The sequence below is a fragment of the Salvelinus alpinus genome, chromosome 2, assembly GCF_045679555.1.
Source record: "Salvelinus alpinus chromosome 2, SLU_Salpinus.1, whole genome shotgun sequence".
NCBI classification, from domain to species: domain Eukaryota; kingdom Metazoa; phylum Chordata; class Actinopteri; order Salmoniformes; family Salmonidae; genus Salvelinus; species Salvelinus alpinus.
The window spans coordinates 114,289,601-114,309,681 of record NC_092087.1 but is presented as its reverse complement, the minus strand read 5'-3'; the positions used below and the strand labels follow the sequence as shown (position 1 = coordinate 114,309,681).

The 20,081-nt window shown below is 42.5% G+C and overlaps 1 protein-coding gene and 1 pseudogene across 1 annotated transcript in view; one reads left to right on the top strand and one right to left on the bottom strand.

Annotated features, from left to right (window-relative positions):
* Nucleotides 1-20,081, top strand: part of LOC139549976 (parathymosin-like) — a 253,145-nt gene that overhangs the window by 34,356 nt on the left and 198,708 nt on the right. The window lies entirely within an intron of this gene.
* LOC139552456 (zinc finger protein 585A pseudogene) overlaps nucleotides 1-20,081 on the bottom strand; it is a 100,809-nt pseudogene that overhangs the window by 14,199 nt on the left and 66,529 nt on the right.

The following is a 20,081-nucleotide window of genomic DNA, read 5'->3' as shown; positions in this document are numbered from 1 at the left end:
GTGCAGTAATATCTAACAAGTAATATCTAACAATTTCACAACCCAATACACACAAATCTAAGTATTTGATTCTGGGTTTCTCTGTAGACATGATCCATCCCGCCAGAGGGTGGAGGGGCTCCTGTATCAGTGGTTTTGACCAGATAGACACCTGCAGACACACAGTATAGTGCCTCCCATGTACTCTCCTATGATTGGACATTTCTATACCACGTATCACGTGACTGTGTACAAAACTGCTAATGGTAGAAAACTCTGCCAGCTGTATACAGTGCATTCGTTAAGTATTCAGACCCCTTCACTTTTTCCACATTCAGTTACTTTACAGCCTTATTCTAAAATGGAATATTTTTCCCCTCATCAATCTACACACAATACCCCATAATGACATCACAATACCACATAATGACAAACCAAAAACAGGTTTGTAAACATTTTTGCAAATGTATTTACTTAAGTATTCAGACCCTTTGCTATGAGACTCGAAATTGAGCTCAGATGCATCCTGATTCCATTGATCATCCTTGAGATGTTTCTCCAGCTTGATTGGAGTCCACTTGTGGTAAATTCAATTGATTAGACATGATTTGGAGAGGCACACACCTGTCTATATAAAGTCCCACAGTAAAGTCCCACATGTGTCGTGGTAATTTCCTGTATTACTCAATAAAGAGAGAGAGAGAGCCAACCACACACAAGTCAGAGTTAAATTATAAATTCCATCTTAAATATATATACAAGCTTCACCAAAGCCCTTTTTTGACTCTCAGATCAATTCAGTGCCTATAAATGAATTCTCTGAGAGTGCTTACAAAACAATTCTTAGTCTCATTTATAGCCAAGATACACCCCTCTCAACTTACAAAGAATCCTTTACCCGAAAGAGGAGTATCCTATCGCTAGACAGCATCAGCTATAAATCATCGTTCAGTTTGATCTCCCAAGACAAGGTTTAAATCTCATGCTTGATACTTCACTGTCTACCAAAACATTACCTCATCCAATGGCATATATCAATTGTCATTTCTAGATATTCCCAAACCTGGACAAACTCAAAATCAGACAGTGAGCCTCTTAGATCAAATACTAGGTCAATATAAGGGCAACCTCAGAGGGGACCTACAATGGTTCCAAACACTGCCAAACTCCTTCCCCCTATGAGAAAAGTAGGGAGTGACTGGCGTACAGACATTGTATGAGATAACTAACTGGTTCCCCAATTAATAACTCCATCCCGTCACATGGTTTAGGAATAGTTACAGACACGTTCCCATAAGAAAACAACGTTCCCATAAGAAAACAACTGTCCTCCTCCCCTTCTGATATTCTACTTAGCACCACATGGTTTTAACAGATACATTGACTTATGAAGACAAGCCTGACCTCTCCCCTCTCTGGCACCAAGTTACTAATCCCTAGCTCAGAAGATTCTAATGACAAGTATCTCACAAGCATATGATGAAAATAACATCTTATCTATGTTACCTAGCTAAATCTGATTCTGCCACGACAGGGAAGAGCAAAAACCAAGCCATGAGGTCAAAGGAATTGTCCGTAGAGCTCTGAGACAAGAATGTGTCGGGGCACAAATCTGGAGAAAAGGTACCAAAAAATGTATGCAGCATTGAAGGTCCCCAAGAACACAGTGTCCGCCCTCATTCTTAATAAATGGAATAAGTTAGGAACCACCATTACTCTTCCTAGAGCTGGCCAAACGGGCCAAACGGAGAAATCGGGGGAGAAGGGCCTTGGTCAAGGAGGTGACCAAAAACTCGATGGTCACTCTGACAGAGCTCCAGAGTTCCTCTGTGGAGATGGGAGAACCTTCCAGAAGGACAATCATCTCTGCAGCACTCCAACAAATCAGGCCTTTATGGTAGAGACCAGACGGAAGCTACTCCTCAGTAAAAGGCACATGACAGCCCGCTTGGAGTTTGCCAAAAGGCACCTAAAGGACTCTAACCATGAGAAACAAGATTCTCTGGTCTGATTAAACCAACTCTTTGGCCTGAATGTCATGTGTCATGTCTGGAGAAAGTCGGTACCATCCCGGTGAAGCGGTGGTCATGGCAACATCATGCTGTGGAGATGTTTCTCAGCAGCAGTGCAAATTGTCCGCTGGTTTTGGTGTAATTTCTCACCCATTTTGTCAGTAGGAGAGTTAATTTCCCCTCAGGCACACACATTAGTTGATTGTTATTATGAAGGTCATTTGTATAGAATGTACTTTCCCCCACTCATTCACCCCCATCTCTTTACATTGCTTATTTATATGTGGTGACCTGACTGCATCCAGACTATGTCAAAGGCCCATCCTGGTAGATCTGAACCTAATTCAGCTTGGAGTGATCAGATAACAGAAGTCACATTTAGGTGCTAGGTGTAACTGAGTCCATAGATGCTCCATATCCATTACTTTGAGTGTTTTATATAATATGACTAAATATGTTTCTTTCTGTGTTGCAGGGGCAGTCAATAAATGGAACGGCAAGGCCACAGAACATGACATAAGCAGAGCTGTGGGAGACCACCTCAAGCCCCTGGTAGAGTAGGGGGTGGTGTTTACCACTCCACCACGCCTTCAGCAGGCTGGAAAAGTGGGATTGATACTGTTTTTCATACTAAGATGGAGGGTCTGTTGATTGATCAGTCATTGGGTTCATTTGTTGAAATCAAATCAAGCTTTATTTATACAGCACATTTCAGACATGGATTCAACACAATGGCTTCACAGGAAAAAACAATGAAAATAACCAGAAATATTTAGTACACAAAAATAACAGCAGAAAAAAAAACAGAAGATTAACAACTGAAAGACCAATGAGCATTCTAAGGAAATGCCATTGATTAAAACACTAATTGGATGCAATATCCAACCCACAATATAAGCTTGTTTTTTAGGAGGGGTTCTCAAAGACACTATGGGGGTGTCGACTGAAAGTTGACTAGTAACAACAACTGGGACCTAAAAGACACCACCCATGAGACCCACTAAATCTGCCCAAGAAGAGGCAAACAAAAGAAACACCCACACCAAATTTAAAGACAGGAAGCAACCCAGAAAGGTGGAGCAACTAAAGGTGTTGACTCTCCACATCTATCAAGACAACTGGAGCACTGAGCCAGACACTCTTAAATAGAACCTGGACCAGCTCAGGTGAAACACCTTCCCAATAACGAGATGGACAAGCCAGCACAGGTGTAACACATACTGACTAACGAGGTGACACCAATCAGTGCGCCCTATGTGCTGACGAGCTATACGTGCTAAAGTCCAACCTCAAAACATAAATGGAAAAAGCAAAGACTAACTAACACCTTAAGAGTTTGCTCACCAACAACAGAAAACAACTTCCATTTCACATTATAATCAACTACAATGCTTCACCGTCACCAATATAAGCATGGTGTCTGTCTACTGGCAAACAACAATTAAAAACAATATTTATTTTTTATTATTCCCACAAAGATTTTTCTTTCTATAGCTTCTAGAACTCACTAGCTTCTAGAACTCTCCTCTTCCTAAAACTCACTAAAGCTCACTAGCTTCTAGAACTCTCGTCTTCCTAAAAACGAGCCCAAACAAAACTCATCTCCAATACTCCAATACGGAAAAACGTGCAGTAAAAATAAACTGTGATCCATGGCAACGCACTGGCTAAACGCAAAACACAAAACATTTTGACTGCCCCCCTTGAGACAATCAGCAACCAGGTTGTTCTCACCACGGACATGTCTGATTTCAAGAGGAAACTCCTGAAATATCCCTAGTAACTTTCCACCTCACTGCAGAGCTTCTCTCTCTTTTCAGGGTTCACTAGATAGGCATGTTGTTGGATCGGGGCCCAGTCCCCAATGTCATGCTCTAGTACATTTGGGTTGGCACATGTGAGAATGACCCTTGATTTTCTAAAAACAGGGCAACAATGTCAATATAATTGTACCAAAAAATTGTCAGTTGGTTGCATGAATAATTTTCATTACTAAATGTTATATGAAATATTTGATTGCATAGTATTATTTTCAACGGCTTTTCAATTACATTTTGCTAAGTGGGATAGCCCAATGTCAAAACACAGTTTTAACGTGTCCAAATCAATAACCAATATGCAGAAACAGTTTGGGATAAATTGAAAACCTAACATGTGGTATATACACAAACATCTGCCACAATAATTGAATTTTTTTAAAACAAGCTCCTTATAAACTGCACAAGCACCAGAAACACTGTTGTTTTGACAAGTAGCAATAAATCACTGATATCGATTATGGGGGAAATCAGGTTGTAGGTGCTGTTGAAACTAACACAACTAAAAAACATGGAAAAGGGAGATATATTTTAGCTCACTGGTTAGAGGACAACCTGCAGAAGACAGTCAGCTACATTTTGGAGTGATGCATTTAAATTTAGGGGTCACTAAACAAAGGAACACAACACTTATTTGTCTTAACTCATCAATATTATGTTGAAATCAGTTGATTCTGGGAATAATGTGTACATCACTGTTAGAGGACAACTCTTTTTTTGTTAGTCACTTTGTGTTAAATCACATAAATAGTACTCTTTCAATTCAGAGCCTGGATTTCCCCCAATGAGCCTAATGTCCATATCATGTTGAAATCAATTGGCAAACGTTTAGGGTTCTACATTGTGACATTCTGACTGACTTACTGCAGAGTATATTAATATACTATATATTAAAACATTCTACATTGAGACATTAAAATACTCCTACTACAATGTTAAAACATTCTACATTGTGACATTAATTCATTGATATCATAAAACAACTCCTTCATATATAAATGTTCTGATATTTGATCAGAGATCTTTTATCAGATTATCTCTGGTCACAGCTAAGACGTTTCTCTCCTGTGTGTGTTCTCTGGTGTACTGTCAGATGGCCAGATCGAACAAAACTCTTCCCACATTGATCACAGCTAAACGGTTTCTCTCCTGTGTGTGTTCTCTGGTGCACTGTCAGATCTCCAGATTGACTAAAACTCTTCCCACATTGATCACAGCTATAAGGTTTCTCTCCTGTGTGTGTTCTATGGTGTATAGTTAGACAGCTAGAAGAAGAAAAACTCTTCCCACATTGACCACAGCTATAAGATTTCTCTCCTGTGTGTGTTCTCTGGTGTCGAGTCAGAGTTATAGATGCAGCAAAACTCTTCCCACATTGATCACAGCTAAACGGTTTCTCTCCTGTGTGTGTTCTCTGGTGCACTGTCAGATGTCCAGATTGACTAAAACTCTTCGCACATTGATCACAGCTATATGGTTTCTCTCCTGTGTGTGTTCTCTGGTGTTGAGTCAGAGTTATAGATGCAGCAAAACTCTTCCCACATTGAGCACAGCTGTAAGGTTTCTCTCCTGTGTGTATTCTCTGGTGTACAGTCAGATGGCCAGATGTAGAACATCTCTTTCCACATTGACCACAACTATAAGATTTCTCTCCTGTGTGTGTTCTCTGGTGTGATACCAGATGGCAAGATTGACCAAAACTCTTCCCACATTGACCACAGCTATAAGGTTTCTCTCCTGTGTGTGTTCTCTGGTGCAGAGTCAGAGAGCCAGGTGTAGAAAAACTCTTTCCACATTGACCACAACTATAAGATTTCTCTCCTGTGTGTGTTCTCTGGTGTGATACCAGATGGCAAGATTGACCAAAACTCTTCCCACATTGACCACAGCTATAAGGTTTCTCTCCTGTGTGTGTTCTCTGGTGCAGAGTCAGAGAGACAGATGTTGAAAAACTCTTTCCACATTGACCACAGCTAAAAGGTTTCTCTCCAGTGTGAATTCTTTGATGTATTTTAAGGTGTGATGAGTAGGTGAATCTTTTCCCACAGTCAGAGCAGCGGTGAGATTTCTTCCCTGTGGGTCTCTGCGGGTGTTTCTTGAGGTGTTCTGATGTGGAGAGACTCTTCTCTGCCTCTTCAGCATCATGTTGTTGTTGAGGCTCCCCAGAGGATCCACGATAGTCCCGTATCTCTCCTGTGTGAACAACAAAGTCAGACGGTTAAAGGCCCACAACAGCAGAAATCCACTGTTTATTTGAGGTAAAAGGTGATGCCCAGAGGTCTGTTAAATTACTTTACAATTGTCTTAAGACAGTCAAAACCTAAGCCGTGTGGCAGACGACCTTTGATCTCCAAAAAAGGCCCCTTTCTGTGTTTGCTAAAATTGCAGCACGAGGGCGATGCACAAACAATTTGATTGCAGAAACACCTCCCTGCTAATGAGGAAACCACTAGTTTTGGATGTAGTATATCTGGTAATGAGGAAACCACTAGTTATGGATGTAGTATATCTGGTAATGAGGAAACCACTAGTTATGGATGTAGTATATCTGGTAATGAGGAAACCACTAGTTATGGATGGAGTATATCTGTCTGGAACAAAAATGGTGAACAAAGATTTTAGTTTTCCACAATGTATTCTGAATATTACAGCGCAAGATCAGGAGTGCTACTCAAGGAAACTCACATTAAGCTCTGTGTCTATTCACTAATTCACCACCGTGGAGGAAACTCAGGGGAGTTCTCATAGGCTGACAGCAAAAATAGCCTCCATTTCCAGGTTGATTATGAGTGAAGTGCATTTCACATTACTATTGGATTACAACTGTTAGGCTCGTTTGAATCTCCTGCTTAATATGTTTGTGTTATTGTCACAAATCAACTGCTTTATACTTATAAAACACTTCAACCACTAAAATGCTCTTTAGCTAGCTTTGCCATCAGCGTGAAACTGAGGGTTTGTACATTAAGTGTTTAACAAATTGGCCCACAACTTCACCTAACAACAACATAGACCCACTGTAGGACCCATAACTTCACCTAACAACAACATAGACCTACTGTAGGAACTATAACTTCACCTAACAACAACATAGACCTACTGTAGGACCCATAACTTCACCTAACAACAACATAGACCTACTGTAGGACCCATAACTTCACCTAACAACAACATAGACCTACTGTAGGACCCATAACTTCCCCTAACAACAACATAGACCTACTGTAGGACCCATAACTTCACCTAACAACAACATAGACCTACTGTAGGACCCATAACTTCACCTAACAACAACATAGACCTACTGTAGGACCCATAACTTCCCCTAACAACAACATAGACCTACTGTAGGACCCATAACTTCACCTAACAACAACATAGACCTACTGTAGGACCCATAACGTCACCTAACAACAACATAGATCTACTGTAGGACCCATAACTTCACCTAACAACAACATAGACCTACTGTAGGACCCATAACTTCACCTAACAACAACATAGACCTACTGTAGGACCCATAACTTCACCTAACAACAAGATAGACCAACTGTAGGACCCATAACTTCACCTAACAAAAAGATAGACCTACTGTAGGACCCATAACAACAACATAGACCTACTGTAGGACCCATAACAACAACATAGACCTACTGTAGGACCCATAACTTCACCTAACAACAAGATAGACCTACTGTAGGACCCATAACAACAACATAGACCTACTGTAGGACCCATAACAACAACATAGACCTACTGTAGGACCCATAACAACAACATAGACCTACTGTAGGACCCATAACAACAACATAGACCTACTGTAGGACCCATAACAACAACATAGACCTACTGTAGGACCCATAACAAACCATAGACCTACTGTAGGACCCATAACAACAACATAGACCTACTGTAGGACCTACTGCCCTAACCCATCTGGATAAGAGGAATACCTATGTGAGAATGCTGTTCATCGACTACAGCTCAGCATTTAACACCATAGTACCCTCCAAACTCGTCATCAAGCTCGAGACCCTGGGTCTCGACCCCGCCCTGTGCAACTGGGTCCTGGACTTCCTGACGGGCCGCCCCCAGGTGGTGAGGGTAGGTAACAACATCTCCACCCCGCTGATCCTCAACACTGGGGCCCCACAAGGGTGCGTTCTGAGCCCTCTCCTGTACTCCCTGTTCACCCACGACTGCGTGGCCATGCACCCCTCCAACTCAATCATCAAGTTTGCAGATGACACTACAGTGGTAGGCTTGATTACCAACAACGACGAGACGGCCTACAGGGAGGAGGTGAGGGCCCTCGGAGTGTGGTGTCAGGATAATAACCTCACACTCAACGTCAACAAAACAAAGGAGATGATTGTGGACTTTAGGAAACAGCAGAGGGAGCACCCCCCTATCCACATCGACGGGACAGCAGTGGAGAAGGTGGAAAGTTTTAAGTTCCTCGGTGTACACATCACGGACAAACTGAATTGGTCCACCCACACAGACAGCGTTGTGAAGAAGGCGCAGCAGCGCCTCTTCAACCTCAGGAGGCTGAAGAATATCGGCTTGTCACCAAAAGCACTCACAAACTTCTACAGATGCACAATCGAGAGCATCCTGTCGGGCTGTATCACCGCCTGGTACGGCAACTGCTCCGCCCACAACCGTAAGGCTCTCCAGAGGGTAGTGAGGTCTGCACAACGTATCACCGGGGGCAAACTACCTGCCCTCCAGGACACCTACACCACCCGATGTCACAGGAAGGCCATAAAGATCATCAAGGACAACAACCACCCAAGCCACTGCCTGTTCACCCCGCTACCATCCAGAAGGCGAGGTCAGTACAGGTGCATCAAAGCAGGGACCGAGAGACTGAAAAACAGCTTCTATCTCAAGGCCATCAGACTGTTAAACAGCCACCACTAACATTTAGCGGCCGCTGCCAACATACTGACTCAACTCCAGCCACTTTAATATGGGAATTGATGGAATTATGTAAAAATGTACCACTAGCCACTTTAAACAATGCCACTTAATTATAATGTTTACATACCCTACATTACTCATCTCATATGTATATGTATATACTGTACTCTATATCATCTACTGCATCTTGCCATCTTTATGTAATACATGTATCACTAGCCACTTTAAACTATGCCACTTTATGTTTACATACCCTACATTACTCATCTCATATGTATATACTGTACTCTATACCATCTACTGCATCCTGCCTATGCCGTTCTGTACCATCACTCATTCATTTATCTTTATGTACATATTCTTTATCCCTTTACACTTGTATGTATAAGGTAGTAGTTGTGGAATTGTTAGGTTAGATTACTTGTTGGTTATTACTGCATTGTCGGAACTAGAAGCACAAGCATTTCGCTACACTCGCATTAACATCTGCTAACCATGTGTATGTGACAAATAAAATTTGATTTGATAAATGTGCCCATTTGGGGATGTCTGATGGTATTTCTGATTGTCTTAACGCACCACCACTAATGAGTTGTGGAGCTTTTCAAAGTAATGTTTTATTCACCTCAAACAGAAAATAAACAAAGTCTAATCAAAATCAATTGCAAATGACAATAGTTCCTCAAAGTATTTGAAAAATATTTCCAGCTCTCACCCTTTCAATAACCACTCGGCATGAAAAGGAAAAATGTAATGCTCTGATCCAGTGGAAATGTCATAAAATACCCAATTACTTCTTATCCTTTGCACAAATAGCCAACAGCTGTGTCTGTCCCGAACTCACTGGCGCGGGAAACTAACAGCCCAGAATATGTTATACAATGTTGCAAGCTCGCTATCTCGAGTTTTGGGCCGACCCAGGTGATAGTTGATACAATGTTTCAAGATCGTTGTAGACAGGCCATTTGCAGCAAATGTGATTTTTGGATATTTTCTACCTGCAGGCTGCAATGTTTTTATTTGTTGGCTTTATGTAGGCTATCTTTACATAGTTGGCAATGGCAGTGAAAGTCACTTTTAGATTTGTATAATTTTAATTTAGATTAAATGTAGATTAACCACAGACAATGATTTTGAGATACTACTATAAATGAAATGAAACTGTTCCACGAAAATGTTTATATGAATATCATAACTGGCACGCGGATTGGTAGAAATGGTCAGATAACTTGGCACTCCAAATGGAAAAGGTTGCCGACCGCTGGCGTAGCCCATTACAGGAAACTTCAGGAGCATAACGGTAGAATTTCTCTCTTCTGGTTAGGCTATCTTGATCTCTGGCTCCCTCGAGTCATTTGTGTGTCTTCATTATTAGATCAAACATCGTGCTTAAAGCAAACTCCCCAAATGCAGGTGTGCCAAATAAATTAGCTAAATGAAAGAGGGAAAAAAATAATTTGATCAATTTTAGAATAAAGCTTTAAAGTAACAAAATGTGGAAAAAGTCAAGGGGTCTGAATACTTTCAGAATGCACTGTATACAGCAACACCTCCCCCATAAGCATTCCTGTCATTTCTGTAGATGTTATATCCCTGTATTGCTACTGCTGGATCAAAGAAATTATCTCAGTGAGTTTCAGAGATGAACAGTACAGTGCATTCCAAATTCAATAGGCAGGCAAGTAAACAAAAACGTTTTCAAATAAAAACTATTCCAGAAAATGTCAAAGCGTATATCTTCTTGCAACTATAGGGGGTGCTGTTCCGCATTAGCATATTTGTGTCTCCAAATTAAACTGCCTCGTGCTAAATTCTTGATCGTACAATATGCATATTATTGTTATTATTGGATAGAAAACACCTTCTAGTTTCTATAGAAGTTGGAATTTTGTCTCTGAGTGGTACAGAACAATTTCTACAGCACTTTTCATGACAGGGTTCAGATTTCAGAAATTTTTACCCCTGATCTGGGGTCTGTTTTTAAGGCGACAGTGAATGCTATGAAGAAACCGACACTGCCTACGTCTTCCTCTGGGTGTCTGTACGTCATCACGTTTTGAATGAAATCGATGGGACATTCACAGCCATTATAAAACCACAAAATGTTTAGGGACCGCCCTTTCTCGTCGTGCGCCTGAAGCGTGAAGGCCATCGGACTTGCCTCGTTCCAAATCGTTTTCTAACCAGCAATATTTCTCCGGTCATGTTTTCAGTCGTTATAGTTGTTAAAAACATCATAATGTAGTTAATTTGAACCGTTTTATAGCAATTTATATCCGTTTAGTGCGATTTTGAGGAATTTCTTTGTTGTGCACTCTGAAAGTTTGGACACGTTTTGGGGTCCCGTTCGATCGTTAGTGGATATTTCGAAGGACAGAGGACATCTATCGACCAAAAGACGTTTATAACATAGAAAGGATACATTGCCCAAGAATCTGATGGAAGAACAGCTCAAAGTAAGCAATATTTAATATGATAAATCGTGTTTCTGTCGAAATATTTTAAACGCATATTTCGCCATTTTGTTTTGTATAGCTTCACTTGGCCAACCCTGTATTGAAAAGTAAGGATAATTTTAAAAATGTAAATCAGCGGTTGCATTAAGAACTAATTTGTCTTTCGATTGCTGTCAACCCTGTATTTTTTAGTCAAGTATATGATTAGCTTTCAATTAAACTAGATCACTCTGATAGATGACGTCAGACATATTGAGGCTTGATTTCCTAGTATTTTTATTGTGTAACCACGGTTTTGTATGGCTAAATATGCACCTTTTCGAACAAACTGTATATGTATATTGTAAAATGATGTTACAGGAGTGTCATCGGAAGAATTCTGAGAAGGTTAGTGAAAAAATTAATATATTTTGGCGGTGATTACGTTATAGCGCTCTTTGGCTGGAATCGATGCTCTGGTAACGTTTGCACATGTGGTATGCTAACTTATCGATTTATTGTGTTTTCGCTGAAAAACGCTTAGAAAATCTGAAATATGGTCTGAAATCACAAGAACTGGGTCTTTCCATTGCTATGCTTTGTCTATTTTTATGAAATGTTTTATGATGAGTAAATTGGTCATACACGTTGCTCTATCTAGTAATTCTAGTCGATTTGTGATGGTGGGTGCAATTGTAAACTGTGATTTCTACCTGAAATATGCACTTTTTTCTAACAAAAACTATCCTATACCATGAATATGTTATCAGACTGTCATCTGAAGAGGTTTTTTCTTGGTTAGTGGATATCAATATCTTAGTTGAGCCGAATTGGTGATAGCACCTGAAGGAGTAAGAAACTGATGGAGTTAGAATAGTGGTGTATTTTGCTAACGTGTTTAGCTAATAGATTTACATATTTTGTCTTCCCTGTAAAACATTTTAAAAATCTGAAATGGTGGCTTTATTCACAAGATCTGTATCTTTCATCTGGTGTCTTGGACTTGTGATTTAATGATATTTAGATGCTACTATCTACTTGTGAAGCTATGCTAGCTATGCTAATCAGTGTGTGGGGGGATGGGGGGTGCTCCCGGACCCGGGGTAGAGGCTCGTTAGAGGTTAAAACACCCGTCCAAGAGACTGTCGACCAATCGCCTTCACGTTGTCATGCTGTGACACGCAGTTCCTAAGCTAATTCTCACAAAATCCCTTTTTAAAGTCAGGGTATGAGTCGAGAAACATGCCTATTGTCCTTGAAAGTACGTAACGTCACGATTGCAAAGCTATACAATATTACAGAGAACAAGTTAATTATCTCACATCTCTGAAAATATTTGTAATGTTGTGCTTGTTGTTCACGGAGGGTAATTCATGCCAATGTTATTTTCTTTAAGCTGTAAATACGAATCGAAAGGAGTTTCCAATATCCTAATTTCTTAAAGTATTTCTGGTGATAGCAAGTGATAGTGATACACAAGCTAGGTCCATTTGAAACATTGCCATCCCATGGCAGCATTTACCAGCCACCAGGTTCAGAAGCTTTAAAACCACATAAAAAATATTATATTTTTGCCCAAAGTTAAGATATAAATTATTCAAACTGAACATAATTCATGCTGGTTATTATTTTAGGCTATTTTAGTTTGAGTCAAAGATAGTTTTGGAATAGTTTTCATTTTTCAAACAGGTTTGCTGTTTTATTTCAGTTTACTAAATAGTTTCCCCCCAATTACTTTTTCTATAATAAGCATGGAGGTTTCCCCTATCAACCAGTCATAGGTTCTGGTGATAAAGCGCCTCGTAACCTGGCTGGGAATGGGACAAACGGAACCCTTCTGTGGTAACAGACAGGGGTGATTTGTAATCAAATCTAATTCCCAGGAATGGGGTTCATATGAACCACAGAGACTGTGTGGGAAAATAACATGGCCCTGTCCAACCCTGCTTGTTCCCTCGACTCCGCTACCAACCACCAATCTCCAACAGGGTCCTTAACCTGTATCACTAGACACCTCATAGTGAGCTACAGGTAGGAATCAGCAATGAATCCCAATAATGAGACACCTCTGGGGAGGGGTGTCAGCAACATTTAAAAAAAAATATATATAGTGTTTATGACAAAAAGTTTTTTACAAATCCATCAAGACACCAAATTAGACTTTACCGTGAAATGCTTTACTTACAAGCCCTTAACCAACAGTGCAGTTCAAGAAGAAGAAAAACGTTTACCAACTAGACTAAAATAAAAAGTAATAATAAAAAGTAACACAATGAGAATAACAATAACGAGGCTATATACAGGGGGCACCGGTACTGAGTCAGTGTGGAGGCTATATACAGGGGGTACCGGTACTGAGTCAGTGTGGAGGCTATATACAGGGGGCACCGGTACTGAGTCCGTGTGGAGGTTATATACAGGGGGCACCGGTACCGAGTCAGTGTGGAGGCTATATACAGGGGGCACCGGTACCGAGTCAGTGTGGAGGCTATATACAGGGGGCACCGGTACAGAGTCAGTGTGGAGGCTATATACAGGGGGCACTGGTACTGAGTCAGTGTGGAGGCTATATACAGGGGGCACCGGTACTGAGTCAGTGTGGAGGCTATATACAGGGGGCACCGGTACGAGTCAGTGTGGAGGCTATATACAGGGGGCACCGGTACCGAGTCAGTGTGGAGGCTATATACAGGGGGCACCGGTACTGAGTCAGTGTGGAGGTTATATACAGGGGGCACCGGTACTGAGTCAGTGTGGAGGCTATATACAGGGGGCACCGGTACTGAGTCAGTGTGGAGGCTATATACAGGGGGCACCGGTACTGAGTCAGTGTGGAGGCTATATACAGGGGGCACCGGTACTGAGTCAGTGTGGAGGCTATATACAGGGGGCACCGGTACGGAGTCAGTGTGGAGGCTATATACAGGGGGCACCGGTACTGAGTCAGTGTGGAGGTTATATACAGGGGGCACCGGTACTGAGTCAGTGTGGAGGCTATATACAGGGGGCACCGGTACTGAGTCAGTGTGGAGGTTATATACAGGGGGCACCGGTACCGAGTCAGTGTGGAGGCTATATACAGGGGGCACCGGTACTGAGTCAGTGTGGAGGCAATATACAGGGGGCACCGGTACCGAGTCAGTGTGGAGGCAATATACAGGGGGCACCGGTACCGAGTCAGTGTGGAGGTTATATACAGGGGGCACCGGTACTGAGTCAGTGTGGAGGCTATATACAGGGGGCATCGGTACCGAGTCAGTGTGGAGGCTATATACAGGGGGCACTGGTACCGAGTCAGTGTGGAGGCTATATACAGGGGGCACCGGTACTGAGTCAGTGTGGAGGCTATATACAGGGGGCATCGGTACCAAGTCAGTGTGGAGGCTATATACAGGGGGCACTGGTACCAAGTCAGTGTGGAGGCTATATACAGGGGGCACCGCTACTGAGTCAGTGTGGAGGCTATATACAGGGGGCATCGGTACCGAGTCAGTGTGGAGGCTATATACAGGGGGCACTGGTACCGAGTCAGTGTGGAGGCTATATACAGGGGGCACCGGTACTGAGTCAGTGTGGAGGCTATATACAGGGGGCATCGGTACCGAGTCAGTGTGGAGGCTATATACAGGGGGCACTGGTACCGAGTCAGTGTGGAGGCTATATACAGGGGGCACCGGTACTGAGTCAGTGTGGAGGCTATATACAGGGGGCACCGGTACTGAGTCAGTGTGGAGGCAATATACAGGGGGCACCGGTACTGAGTCAGTGTGGAGGCTATATACAGGGGGCACCGGTACTGAGTCAGTGTGGAGGTTATATACAGGGGGCACCGGTACTGAGTCAGTGTGGAGGCTAAATACAGGGGGCACTGGTACTGAGTCAGTGTGGAGGCTATATACAGGGGGCACTGGTACCGAGTCAGTGTGCGGGGTTACAGGCTAGTTGAGGTAATCTGTACAGGAAGGTAGGGGAGTGTAGTGACTATGCATAGGTAACAAACAACCAGCGAGTAGCAGCAGTGCACAAAATGGTGGGGGGGGGGGGTCAATGTAAATTGTCCGGTGGTGATTTTCCGAATTGTTCAGCAGTCTTATGGCTTGGAGGTAGAAGCTGTTGAGGAGGCTTTTGGTTCTAGACTTGGAGCTCCGGTACAACTTGCCGTGCGGTAGCAGAGAAAACAGTCTATGACTTGGGTGACTGGAGTCTCTGGCAATTTTGTGGGCTTTCCTCTGACACCGCCTATTATATAGGTCCTGGATGGCAGGAAGCTTGGCCCCAGTGATGTACTGGGCCGTTCGCACTACCCTCTGTAGCGCCTTACGGTCAGATGCCGAGCAGTTGCCATACCAGGTGGAGATGCAACCGGTCATTATTTGACTATTTTACCTGCCAGAGCCAGTCTACCTCTGAAAATAACATACAGTCCTTGAACCTTGAGGAGTAACGGGGGCAGCAATCAGCAGTAGACACAATAACAAAGCGTACTCCCTTCCTGTTTCGGTAAAAAGCATATTAAGCTTATATTTTGGGTTCTGATGGGGTATGACAGTTGAACTAACCTCATGAGGCATTCATAAGTGAATTCTTAAAGAAACAGATGGGTACATATCATTAATGTATAAGTCCCCAAATGGATGTAACAACTGCTGATTGCCCCTTTAAGACTACATATTGGGCTAATCTAATAGGAGATATTGAGGACTACAGTATTTCAGGCATTGTCATTGGATGCATTTGATCAATTGTTAACGTTTTGTTGATGGTCCACTCTTGATGTTCTACACGTTACAGTGTAGCTTCAGCCATTCCTACAGAACAACATTACAGTGTAAAACCCCTTTACTGCATATTGGTTCAACAACTGCAGAGACGGTACTTACTGGTGTTAAACAGATCTCCAACCTCCTCTTCTTCCTTCTCCTCCTTCAATGTGACAGTCATCTCCTCCTCCTCCTCTTTCACTCCAAAAACTGCATCCTCCTCTTTCTCTTCCTCTTCTTCTTTTACTGTAACATCTTCCTCCTCTTTCACTCTGAACGCGTCTTCTTCTTCTTTCCCTGTAACGTCTTTCTCTTCTTCTTTCACAGTAACAGCCTCACCCTCTACTTGTATTTGTATTGTAACATCCTTCTCTTCCTCCTCCTCTTTCTCTTTAACGAGAGCTTCTTTCTCCGTCCAGCAGACCCCCTCTTCTGTAGCAGGAGGAGAGTAGCTTAGTGAACTCATGGTCGGAAATGTTAGCTAGCTAGCATTAGCGACTAGCCTAGTTCAAAGCTAACTTAGCAAACCAGCTAGCTGACAAACAACGTAAATATATAATTAAATGGGCCAACAAGTACATAAGACAGAAGTGTGTTTAATACACAGCGACTAATATACACCAAAACAGTGTAAAGCGGGTGAATGTTGTAGCTATGTTTGCTAGAAAGCTACCGAGGTGTCTGACTAGCTGTTGTTGTTGAAGGAGCGTCCCGTCCACTAGATTATACGTCACACTGGCAGCATCGCCTGAACCTAAAGACGCACATCGCCATCTGCTGACTGCAGTGGGCAACGCAGTTGAGGAACCAAAAGTTTATTTAATAAACTTTATAAGTCGTTCAAAGAGAAGCATGTGTTGATTGATTCGTTTTTAATGAGTGAGAATTTAAAACAAGCGTTTACACCCACAATCAAATGGTTGTTAATAAATCTAAATCATGGTTTAGTGTTTCTGTATCAAAATGGACTTTTAACAAATTCAAATCCTTTGGAGTCATTTTGACCCCAGCCAAAAGCACCTTTGATAAATAGGACATTTATTTCAAATCAAAATCAAATCACATTTTATTGATCACATACACGTGTTTAGCAGATGTTATTGGGGGTGTAGTGAAATGCTTGTGGTTCTAGCTCCGACAGTGCAGTAATATCTAACAAGTAATATCTAACAATTTCACAACATACAGTGGGGAGAACAAGTATTTGATACACTGCCGATTTTGCAGGTTTTCCTACTTACAAAGCATGTAGAGGTCTGTCATTTTTATCATAGGTACACTTCAACTGTGAGAGACGGAATCTAAAACAAAAGTCCAGAAAATCACATTGTATGATTTTTAAGTAATTAATTTGCATTTTATTGCATGACATAAGTATTTGATCACCTACCAACCAGTAAGAATTCCGGCTCTCACAGACCTGTTAGTTTTTCTTTAAGAAGCCCTCCTGTTCTCCACTCATTACCTGTATTAACTGCACCTGTTTGAACTCGTTACCTGTATAAAAGACACCTGTCCACACACTCAATCAAACAGACTCCAACCTCTCCACAATGGCCAAGACCAGAGAGCTGTGTAAGGACATCAGGGATAAATTGTAGACCTGTACAAGGCTGGGATGGGCTACAGGACAATAGGCAAGCAGCTTGATGAGAAGGCAACAACTGTTGGCACAATTATTAGAAAATGGAAGAAGTTCAAGATGACGGTCAATCACCCTCGGTCTGGGGCTCCATGCAAGATCTCACCTCGTGGGGCATCAATGATCATGAGGAATGTGAGGGATCAGCCCAGAACTACACGGCAGGACCTGGTCAATGACCTGAAGAGAGCTGGGACCACAGTCTCAAAGAAAACCATTAGTAACACACTACGCCGTCATGGATTAAAATCCTGCAGCGCACGCAAGGTCCCCCTGCTCAAGCCAGCGCATGTCCAGGCCCGTCTGAAGTTTGCCAATGACCATCTGGATGATCCAGAGGAGGAATGGGAGAAGGTCATGTGGTCTGATGAGACAAAAATAGAGCTTTTTGCTCTAAACTCCACTCGCCGTGTTTGGAGGAATAGAAGGATGAGTACAACCCCAAGAACACCATCCCAACCGTGAAGCATGGAGGTGGAAACATCATTCTTTGGGGATGCTTTTCTGCAAAGGGGACAGGACGACTGCACCGTATTGAGGGGAGGATGGATGGGGCCATGTATCGCGAGATCTACACCAACAACCTCCTTCCCTCAGTAAGAGCATTGAAGATGGGTCGTGGCTGGGTCTTCCAGCATGACAACGACCCGAAACACACAGCCAGGGCAACTAAGGAGTGGCTCCGTAAGAAGCATCTCAAGGTCCTGGAGTGGCCTAGCCAGTCTCCAGACCTGAACCCAATAGAAAATCTTTGGAGGGAGCCGAAAGTCCGTATTGCCCAGCGACAGCCCCGAAACCTGAAGGATCTGGAGAAGGTCTGTATGGAGGAGTGGGCCAAAATCCCTGCTGCAGTGTGTGCAAACCTGGTCAAGAACTACAGGAAACGTATGATCTCTGTAATTGCAAACTAAGGTTTCTGTACCAAATATTAAGTTCTGCTTTTCTGATGTATCAAATACTTATGTCATGCAATAAAATGCAAATTAATTACTTAAAAATCATACAATGTGATTTTCTGGATTTTTGTTTTAGATTCCGTCTCTCACAGTTGAAGTGTACCTATGATAAAAATTACAGACCTCTACATGCTTTGTAAGTAGGAAAACCTGCAAAATCATCAGTGTATCAAATACTTGTTCTCCCCACTGTATACCCAATACACACACATGTAAGTATTTGAATCTAGGTTTCTCTGTTGACATGATAGAAAACTCTGCCAGTGGTATACAGTGCATACAGTGCATGGTATACAGATCTCCCAAGACAAGGTTTAAATCTCATGCTCGATACTTCACTGTCTACCAAAACATTACCTCATCCAATGGCATATATCAATTGTCATTTCTAGATACTCCCAAACCTGGACAAACTCAAAATCAGACAATGAGCCTCTTAGGTCAAATACTAGGTCAAGATAAGGGCAACCTCAGAGGGGAAATACAATGGTTCCAAACACTGCCAAACTCCTTCCCCCTATGAGAAAAGTAGGGAGTGACTGGCGTACAGACATTGTATGAGATAACTAACTGGTTCCCCAATTAATAACTCCATCCCGTCACATGGTTTAGGAATAGTTACAGACACGTTCCCATAAGAAAACAACGTTCCCATAAGAAAACAACGTTCCATTCTGTCCTCCCCCCCTTCTGATATTCTACTTTGCACCACATGGTTTAACATATACATTGACTTATGAAGACAAGCCTGACCTCTCCCCTGTCTGGCCCCAAATTACTAATCCCTAGCTCAGAAGATTCTAATGACAAGTATCTCACAAGCATATGATGAAAATAACATCTTATCTATGTTACCTAGCTACATCTGATTCTGCCACGACACGTCAGAGCAAAAACCAAGCCATGAGGTCAAAGGAATTGTCCGTAGAGCTCTGAGACAAGAATGTGTTGAGGCACAGATCTGGAGAAAAGGTACCAAAAAATGTATGCAGCATTGAAGGTCCCCAAGAACACAGTGTCCGCCCTCATTCTTAAATGGAATAAGTTAGGAACCACCATTACTCTTCCTAGAGCTGGCCGCCCGGCCAAACGGAGAAATCGGGGGAGAAGGGCCTTGGTCAAGGAGGTGACCAAAAACTCGATGGTCACTCTGACAGAGCTCCAGTGTTCCTCTGTGGAGATGGGAGAACCTTCCAGAAGGACAATCATCTCTGCAGCACTCCAACAAATCAGGCCTTTATTGTAGAGACCAGACGGAAGCTACTCCTCAGTAAAAGGCACATGACAGCCCGCTTGGAGTTTGCCAAAAGGCACCTAAAGGACTCTAACCATGAGAGACAAGATTCTCTGGTCTGATTAAACCAACTCTTTGGCCTGAATGTCATGTGTCATGTCTGGAGAAAGTCGGTACCATCCCGGTGAAGCGGTGGTCATGGCAACATCATGCTGTGGAGATGTTTCTCAGCAGCAGTGCAAATTGTCCGCTGGTTTGGGTGTAATTTCTCACCCATTTTGTCAGTAGGAGAGTTAATTTCCCCTCAGGCACACACATTA